The sequence below is a fragment of the Falco cherrug genome, chromosome 6 (assembly GCF_023634085.1).
Source record: "Falco cherrug isolate bFalChe1 chromosome 6, bFalChe1.pri, whole genome shotgun sequence".
In the NCBI taxonomy this organism is placed as follows: domain Eukaryota; kingdom Metazoa; phylum Chordata; class Aves; order Falconiformes; family Falconidae; genus Falco; species Falco cherrug.
In genome coordinates, this window is record NC_073702.1 from 80398083 (window position 1) to 80408519 (window position 10437).

Below are 10437 nucleotides of genomic sequence, written 5' to 3' on the forward strand. Positions count from 1 at the left end.
CACAGCAATCACAAAACAATTGCTTCCCTCTATAAACTATAAATTTAATCTGGAAAAGCAGCTCAGCCCTCGACACGCATTGGAGGATTTGGTTGCCTGGTGCTTTTTGAGCTACCCTACCTTATCAAACATTCGTGCGGGCAGGCAGGTATATACATATATGTACAGCAACCTGCAGGAGACAAATGCCCTTCCCACATGCTACCTGGACACCAGGCGAAGGATCCTGGATTCGCTGTCCTGTTACCAAGATGAGTATTGCTACTTTTGGGGTAGCTGGAATAATTTCCCTCCATTGCACCCCCTCATTTATGTCCTGTAACATAAATGGTCCATGCTGGAATAGTTGAAAATCAATAATTTGGCCCACAGTGCTACACAACAAAGCAATGATTAATAAAATAATAACTGAATTTGTTAGAAAGAAAGCAAATCGACTGAGTTACGTGGCATCATGGCAACTGCCAGCGCAACGTGTGGGGGTATCATTCCGGTTCTGCAGATAACCACCCCAACCAGGAAGTGTATGCAAGATGTCAGCTACAAGTATTACATCATCAGGAAAAAATCTCAATGGCTGATAATCGCCTGAGGGGAATGTCAGTGTTCCCAGCTCGGTGCAGAGAGAAGCCTTATAGGAATTAACTCTTTCCTAGGGGATTCACAACGCTAGATTTTACCAGTACTTCTTCCACCCTGTTTGTCTAAAATGAATCCTTATTCTCTTACTTTCCGTTTTTCTCTCTCACTCAAGTCATAAACAATGTGACTTTACAGTGACAGCTGTCTGTCACATCGGCTGCGTGACGGAGCATGTTTTCTCTTCCACCTCACTAGCAGATTTCTGGTTGGACACTGGATGTCCACCACACACACCATTCCTGTAGAAGGCGATAAATGTTATCAGTTAAACACACCCCAGGCAGCCTCCCTGTTGTCTGGGGAGCAGCCTGTCGTCCTACATGAAGAAATACCCTCTGTGCATTGCCAAAATGACCCATCCTGTGGTAATACCCAAGGCGGTGTGAACATAGGTCTGTTTTACCTGAAATACATTCTGGGAGATGCAATGATGAAATGGGTTTTTACCAACTCATCGACGACACACTATGGCTGGTTACTGCTGAGATTCAGGAACCAGTGCTGCAGGGATCGATGCCCTGCACAGCCCCATGCCTGGGCAGGGCAGATCCTTCCCAGCGACGAAATCCCCCCTTGTCTGAAGGAGAGGGAAGTGGTAGTGCCTTCCCCCGAGTTTCCACAGGCTCCAGGCAACCTCCAGTCCCATAAAAATGTCCTTTCCAGTCAAGGGGACAATGGATATGATATATTTCCTTCTCCTCCTTGACGTTTTGTACATAGAGACGCTGTCCTCAGCCCTCAGCTGGTGCCAAGGCATCTCAGCTGTTCTTCACGCTGGATTGCTGTGGTTTGTGCCTGGAAACTGGAGTTCAAACAATTCCTGCTATTAATGATCCTGTTGAAAGTTCACCTTTGTGCCCTGGGCCAGGCTCACTGGGCAGCAGGAGGTCTCCTATAACCTCTTCCCTCCCACCTGCATTTTCTCAGTTGTTTTGCATCCCTCTTGTTCTCAGTCAGGTAGAACAGCAATTCCCAAGTACCTTGTTTCAGTTCACTCTTTTTTTCCTGATGCAGAACTATGCCGCTGCACCTCTCAGGCTCTCCAAGCCAACTTTGCATGGGCAGCACAGTCCACCTCCCTGCTCCCATACACTACTGAGTCTCTTTTTAAATTATCTTAAACCTGCAGACTATGTCCAGAAACTCACAGCTTCCCAGTTACTCAGTCTGGCACTGGCACGTTTTTTGCCCTTATACTCACACCGAGAGGCCCCCTAAACTTGCGCTTACTTCTTCTAGAGGTCTTCCTCACTTTTGTCCTCTTCATGACACCCTTCCCCTCACCCCAGCTCCTGAAGACACTCTCTCCCTATTGCCCTGCATTTCTTTCCTGTGCGCTCAAATACTGTTCCTCTCCTCAGCCCATACATGCCTCCCCCCTCTCAGCTCCTCAGCTGTTATCTCCTTCCAAGCTGTGCCATGCTGCAGCCACCGAGCAGAGGCTGGGGTGGTTGATTTCTCTTCCCTGCTCACAGCCACCAAGGCCAGAGCTCACAGACACCTGGACACTGCAGGCCATCAGTCCTGACACAGGGGACGGGTCCCCTCAGCATCTCAGCAACCCCCTGCAACACCTTGCCTTCTTCCTTCCTTCCTTCCTTCTTTCTTTCATTCTTTTCTCTCTGTTTCCTTCCTTCCTTCTTTCTGTTTTTCCTTCCCTCCTTCCTTCCTTCTATCTTTTGTTCCTTTCTTCTTTCTTTCCTTCTTTCTTTTGTTTCTCTTTCTTTTTCCTTTCCTTCCTTCCTTCCCTCCTTCCTTCTTTTTCTTTTTCTTCTTCTTCTTTCTTTCTTTCTTCCTTTCTTTCTTTTCTTCCTTTCTCCTTTCTCCCTTCCTTCCTTCTTTCTGTCCTTCCTTCCTTCATTCATTCTTTCCTTCCTTTCTTCCTTCTCTCCTTCCTGCTTTCTTTCTTTTGTTTCTTTCTTTCTTTTTCTTCCTTTCCTTCCTTCCTTCTTTCCTTCTTTCTCTCAAATTCAATTCTTCTATTCTCCAGAGGAACTAAAGCCCCCCCCAGCACAAAGTACGTACAGCGCTGCCCCTGGACATCTCAATTCAGAAAGCTTTGAGCTCCCATTGTTTGCAGTTCACAGAGTTCACCTGCATTTTAGTCTCCTCATCTATTAAAGAAAACAAAGTGGAAAGAAGAGAGAAGGAGAAATATGGCTGTAAAAGCAGCAGTTGGTCAGAGAGCCCGCACGTCCCTGGTACCAGTTGTGGTCCAATCAATCAGTCTCAAACAGCTCACTGGAGAATAACTGACCAACTTACCCAAATTTATTTTCTTTAATGACAGAATTCTCCTGTGACCCTGCGGTTACAGCTGACACAAAGCAATGCCCGCTTGAGCCCGATAGCTGTTCCCTTGCTCCCTTGTTTTCTTCTGCCATCGTCCCCTTGTTTTCTGCAGACAGCAGTTTTAAATCACTGCCGGCCACTTCTGCCTGCGAGGGCCAGGAGAGACTTTCCTGCACAGGTCACTCACTTGTGACTTGGGTATGTTTGCCCATGCATGCTCAGGGAGATTGTAGCTTTTTCCGTTTTCTCCTTGCTCAGTAAAATAAAGGCCGACATGCCTGGGGATGCCTGCTGACTGTTTGGGTGCTTGGCCCTGCAAGGGCTCTGAACGCTGTTCAGGTGATGCAGGGGCTGGACCATCCCACAGATACTTGGCTGCAAAGACAAAAGCGCTGTAAAACCTCCACACTCACACTCTGGCTGAGCAGCACTGCTAGCCAGGAGGCTCGTGTGCCCCAAGCAGCCAGTCATCCAAGTTAAACAAAGGAAAATGGAAACTTCAGGATTACAGGGCAGGTCTGCATTGTGGGCAGGGTCTCAGAGCACAACATCCTATGTAACACTTCTATTGCAAACTGTGATCCTTCTTTGGAGGGTGTTCAAAATCCTTGTGAGAAAGGTGGAAGCATGTTTTCTGGGAATTCTGGAAGAGAAATCCTGCTCAGCCCCCCAGGATGAACTATAAGGTCGGTTTTTGGAAGGTAAATGAAAGTTCTTTAAAGGGTAAATTAAGGTTTCTCAAAGCTGACATAAAACCCACATTGCTCTTAGTGGTAAAAAAAAGGTCTGTTGGACGGGAGGAATAAAAAAACTTAGAGACTGAAACCTGCCTTTTTCAAAGAAAGGCAGGTTGTTCTCCGTGTTTTATAAACTCAGAGGAGATGCTCCTACAGGCTTTATCCCAGGTTTGAACCCTGCAGTGCAACCTCAGCACATGAGTCCAGGTGTTGCGTTACCTTCTTGCAAAGACCTGGTCACCCTGGAGGAGTCTTCTACTGCTAGCTGGAAGGCTCAAGGCACTCTAAGAAAGCAGCACCCACCAGCTTTCCCTCGGGGAATCCCAGGTGCTGGGTGCAGGGCATGCCCACTGCCTCAGCCATCACCCTGGCAGGGCACAGCTCCTGTCCCAGAGCCCTCCCTGCCCCCATGCCACCCTCTGCTCTGAGCCACCCTGCGATGGCCACACACCGTGGGAAGACCTCGTCCCTGGGGCAGGATTGTGGCAAGCTCCTGCCTGCCTGGGCACCCTGGGAAAGGGCAGGGCTCCCTGTGCAATGCTACTAGGATGTATGCCTTCCCCCAGCTCCTGCCTCCCTGCCAAATGCAGGTTTTCCCTGTGGAACCCAAAGCCTGTGTTATCACCAACCATACAGGTGGTCTCAGCAGGACGACTTAGGGCAGGGGCTGCCGTGGCCGTGGTGCTGCCTGTTGCTGAAAGGGAAATTTCACATGTTGCTCACACACCTGGTCTTTCTGCTCGACAGCACTTCAAGGTTATACCTCAGATTCATCTTCGACTTAAGCTCCCACCTCTGAGAACAGATCTGCTGCCCAAGGATGGAGAAAGAGCATTTCACCCACCAAAGGAAAGAGAGGTTTTTGACACTTGACTTGTTTCATCTGGTGAGGGGGAAGGTCTGGGTTACATTTTCTGAGCATGTAGGTATAAACCAAATCTCCTGTTACAGTCCATTGGAAGAAGGATTTGACCCTGCTGAGACAGTAGGACCAAAATGCGGGTCAACTTGGATGCTTTGCTTCAGTCAGGGGTTTTAAATCCTTCGCCTTTAAAAAGCTGCATTTTTGCTAAAGCTCACAGATTAATTACAAGAGGAAATATCTGCTCTATGCCTGTACTGGAGAGCAGATTCTGGGAAAGGAAAATCCACTCCAAAACTGTAGCGATAGCCCCACAAAGCAAAGTTTCAGCCCAAAGCCAAACCCTTGCACGGTCCAGGCAAGGAGGTGCTTTCCCTGGGAGGGGAGGCCAGGGCTGAGCCCCTGCCCTGCCAAGGTTAAGCAAGACCAGAAGTGAGGAGGCAGAGCCGAAGAGCTGGAGTGCAGGGAGGGGAGGTCACTGGGGGTGCTGGGGAAGCCTGTAGTGAGGAAGCACGTGTAACCCACAGGTATTTCAGGTATTTCCAGGTGAGGCAATGCAGTCATCTTCTGTGCTGCGTGGGCAGGGTGTGTGCTGCAGAAAGCCCCGGGGGGGTCCTGGGTCACACAGTGCTGCAGGGACTGGGTGTAGCTGGGGCGGCACCGGGAGCAGGGAGCTCGGGAATTCATCCCTGTCCCCTGTGTAGTGTAGCCGTAATGCAGGGATCCAGGCAGTTTAGACTGGGCACATCCTGCTGACAGCTAAATATCCACAGTCCCTCCTGGGTTGGGCAGGATGGGGGTGTTTTTGCAGGACACCTGAGCGGGCAGGGCTGCAGGCGTTTTGCTCTCCTGGCAGGGCTGCTGCTGCCCACCCGGCGCTCTGCGAGTGGAGACCCATGGATCTGTCCGTGGGGATGTCCTGTCATCCTGTGACACACGGAACAATGAATGGGCTTCAGGCTAAAAAGTTGTCACAGTCTGTGGACAAATGTGTTTTTCCCAGTCGTTATCGTGTTTGCACCTGGATGCAAGCCAAAATGTATAAACCTTCCTGGGGACGTTAATTGGCTTCTAATTGCCTCTCCCTCAATATGGCGAGGGCCGCGGAGCTGATGCTGTTTGGCTTTTCATAGGTTTGCTCAGTACCCTAATCCTATGTGAAAACTATCTGGCACAAGTTCTGCAAGTCAGAATGGCAAAAGTATAATTAATTCCCTGTGAGAAGTGAAAACAGCCAATTTTCCACAGCGTCAGCTTGAACATCAACAAGTCGTGGAAGTAATATGCAAAAAGCAGGCAACATTTGCACACAGACAGCAGATACACCGATTTTTTATGGGGCAGCAGTGCTTTATATGCCGCTGCATAAAAACGTCAATACAAACCTGAAGTGCTCTTCATTCCCTTTATGTATGCAGCTGAAAGTCTGGAACAGTCTATAAAGACAGCCTCCTTTTCAGATCGGTAAGTATCTCAACACAAGGAGTTTGTTGAGAATGTATGCTCACGTGATATTTTTTCTAGACACTACCATTTTGCAGACAGCTCCCCCCCAGATATTTCAGCATAGAATGGTAATTATTTTTTCCCTAACCAGGAGTAGGGATTTAAAAGTAAAACATTTCTGAAGCCCATGGCCATCCCTTCCACTACCTGAGGCTTTCTCTCCCTATAGCAGACTCCATGCTCATGTGCTGTCTTCCTTCCCACCTCATGGTCGCTCCCACCTTGCTGGTCAAGGTCTGGGCCCCTGGACCATTAGAAATTCATCTGCACAAAGTGCACCTGACTTAACAAACTTCAATAGCTCTAATAGAGGTCTTCATTCCTTTTTGATCCCCTCAAAACACATAGCAGTCATCGCAGTCTGGCTGGCCTGGAGACCTGCTGGCATATCTGGAAGCCAGCTACAATGGTCCCTGTGGGCTAATCCTTGACCCTCCGACCGCTGGTTGCTCTGCATGGCTGATAACTTGGTTTGGAGAGGACGGGTCTCCAAAGGAAAACCCGAGCTGTTGACACGCCGAGGAAGCCACGCTGCATTGCTTCTCGTAATGAGTGGTGTTGAAAAGCACCTCTCAAGTCTCCATCCCACTGTTTTGCTACAGGTGATTTGCAAAGCAAAGAGGAAAAGCAAGTTATGCTCAGATAGCGTCAAATACAACTTATTAACCGGGCCCTGGTGAGTATCCGGAACAGATGTTACAGATATACGTCTCACCTCTCTGAAACCCTCTTGACACTTCCTGCTATATTCTGGGCCAGCGGTGAAATTAAATATTAGCACTGAAGTCACAAAAGCCAGCATGTGCAAACAGTAAACTGAGATGTCCTATCTTTTTTTTTTTTCTTTTTTCTTTCTTTTTTACCACTATACTTAGAATAATGACTTAGGTAGCACAGGTGTAGGGTATATGTTGGCAAATGTAAATTCTTGAGTGCAACTACCCCACTACGTATTACAGTGACAGTGTTGGTGTTCACAGTGTCATTTTCTTTGACACTGCAAACCAACAATTTCAAATTAAAAGATCTAATAAAGAGGCTGTGTATTCACTATTTTCTTCTCCCCTACCTGCATATGGCCTTATTAGTGGGAATAACAGAGGGAGAAACCCATCTTCTCCCTTGCACACCTTTTTACTTTACACTTTGCACATCCCAGAAGCTTCCTCACCATCACAGGGACCGCTTCTTATGCCTCTCCTTGCTGAACAACTCTTAGCGAAAGGCCACGATAGCTCTTTGTGTATGTAAAATGTAGCAGAAATATTAAACCCAAGATCAAAGGCAGTTCTGTTCCTCAGATATTTTCCCTGACCCTTTAAACTGGCTAGGTGCAGAATGAATAATAAGGACCAGACTCTGCTATCAATTACTTGGAGTTAAATCTAGAGTGGGCTGTTGTAAATCAGCTGTCTTTGGAGTAACTGGGAGCAGATTTGGGACCTGAGTTGCAGGCCAAAGAACCAGAGCACAAAGGGAAAATCCCACCTCTCCCCCTCTTAGTTTCACCTAAACTCTCTGGCTCTCCACATAAGCAGCCCCATCTGCCTGCTCAGAAAAGCACACAGTTAAGCCATCCCAGGCTACCCAGCCAGAGCGATCCCGCCTTCAAGCAAAGCCAAAAGGATCACAGATAAATGAGGTTTTCTATTTAACTAATGTGGCAACATGCAGCCCCAAAGGACCAAACAACACCTAATTTTTATCAGCAGCTATAAAAAGTGGAGGGGAAAGGCTTGAACTGCTGGGGTGCAAAGCTTACTGGAGGAGAAATAAAACCAAAAGACTCAAGTATTGAGTAAAAGGTGTTTGGAAGAACATTTACACAACCAATTCTCTCTCTTTCTCTACCCATTTCATGACGTTTCTCCCCCTCACACAGGCCTAATGCTTTAATCTAACTAAATATTTGCAAATTGGCTCAAGACAATAGAGGGGAATAAGCAAAGTGATGCAAGTCATGATATACTTCTCATTACAGTGATAGCATTTCACAAGATTAAAGGGGATTTCTTAGGCAATGGAGACAAATCCAGCACCAGCTTTATTGAGCAAAAGTCGCAGATGCTTCACCCGTTAACATGTGGTAGCGCAAAGCAGATTATCTCCTTTTCCAAATGAGCACCATCAGTGCTGCTATTCCATTTATTACGCATTTTCCCACTCAAGTGTTCGCTTTGGAAAGGCAACGTGGGCTGATTGTGGGGACCTGGGTAAGCCAATGGAATAGCCTTTGAAGCAGAAGTCGCAGCCTGATTGCAGCACCTGGGGAAATTATGGGCAACATCGCTTTTGGGAGTAACTCTGCAAACCAGGATGAGAAAAGGAGGAGGAGGAGGGGGAAAGCAACACCAAGCCCTTCCATCACAGGGATTTTACAGGCCACGTGTCCTGAGAACCTCCACTCTGGTCCACCCACTGAGACAAAGCTATTTGTAAACACCAGATTGTGCTATCTTTTTGCCACCTTGATTGCTAATTAATCAGAAACAGAAGTGCCTGGGTGAGAACTACAAAGTGTCAGGGGAGAAAGAATGGGAATCTGTTCAGCGACTGCTGTTCTCGCTGTGGAAACACCCCTCCGAAACCAACAGACTGGGCTATGAAGCAAATGGGGGCTTGCGTTAAACCTGGGCCCTAGAATCTAGCGTGCCCCAGCCCCAAACATCTTTTTTCCTGTTTATGACAGAAATGACAATTGTCAGGGCTGTGAAGGGCCCCAGCAGCCCCAGGGCACTGCTCGGCTGCAGCCTTGACTCTGCCCGCTGCCACATCCATTCCTCTTGCTGCGCCCCTCTCTCCTCTGCGGTCTTCTGCGCCCAAAGTGTAGATCAAAATTTCAAGCCTCATAAATGTTTAGACTCTCAGCTGCGCAGCAGTGTGACACAAAGGACCCATAAGGAAGCTGCTGTGGCATGTCGATTCCCTTTGAACTGTCGCAGATCGATGAGGATCTGGGGCTGCTTCCTGGTCGGCCAGCCCTGGTTCACGCCAGAAAGCTTGAACCAGCCAACGCAGCCTCCAGTCAGAACAACCTGGTCCCAATTAGGACTGATCTGTGGCACTTTAAAGGGGTTTAGCGACTGCTTTAGCTGACCCTTCAGATGAAGAACTCCAAAAATCTGGACTGGATCCCAAAGAGTAACGGTGCTTATCAAGGCTTCCTTCTGTCATCAGGCTTGCCAAGTGCCTCCTGTCCATTTCTCATCATTATTTTGATGCTGCTGTCCCCAAAAGCATTGAGTGTCACAGTTGCTTCTCTGGATTCACAGGGGTAAAATACGCGACCATCTCTGCAGGCTGCACCTTGCATCCTGACAGTAAGCTCCCAATGTGACAAGTGGGAGTTTCACCTCTTTAAAAATCAGGTTGGAGTCCAACCTGCTGGCTTCTTTTGCATTTTCCTGGTAAAGGTAGCAGTTATAATAATGTCATACTCCATTTTTTTCTAACCTGGAGTAACAGTGTACCAAGCATCCCTGTTGCTTGAAGTCAAGCAACAGCAGATACACATTGCTGAAAGCCCGGGATCACAATCTCCCAGAAAATTAGGAATATTTTAAAATGACTAGGCCAAATCTGCTCTCTGTGATCCCACTACAAACATTACATGTGCACAAGTGCCTTTCACAACCAAATTTATTATGGGAACATTTTCAATGTCACCTTGATAAAATTTACCGAGTTTCCATTCTAACTGCATAGATGACACATTCTGCACAAAATACTTGTCCAGTGAGTCAAAATCAGTTTTAAGTTATGCTTTAAAGAAGGACATGGAGACCCCTTTCTCAAAGTACTTTGGCAGGAGAATATTATTTTGGTTGTTGCTCTGCCTCCCACCTAAGGCACCTCAAGGATTCGTGCCCTCCTAAGAGCAAAACACAACTGAGGATTTATGCAATCAGACCTGGAATAAAATGATAAAGGTACTTGCTTTCCACTGGGTCGGTGATCAGCAAACCTGTTGAACAATAAGGTTGGCGTACTGCAGCCTTATGGTACTCCAGTCCAATAGGAATTTTCATTATCCATGTCCTCTAGATGGAGGGGATGATGAAGAAAGCAATAGCTTGACTTTTCATACTTGGTAAAATCACAGATCCATAGAAAAATTTGGATCAGAGGAACCGCTGGGCAGTTTCTCCTTCCCAGAGCAGTACTGCTCTCACAAAAAAAGACAGTTTCCCTTATGTTCACATGGAGGGTAGATGCTACAATAAAGAGTAACATAATGGACCACGTGGACAACACAGTCTGCTGGGAAAGTGCCAGTCTGCCTTTTCTGAAGGGAAATCCTTCTGGAATGCTGCTGCTGTTATAAGGGGTGAAGGCAAGCTTGGGAATAGCGGGGGTCCCAGGGACACAATACGGCTGGATTTCCAGAAAGCTTTTTAC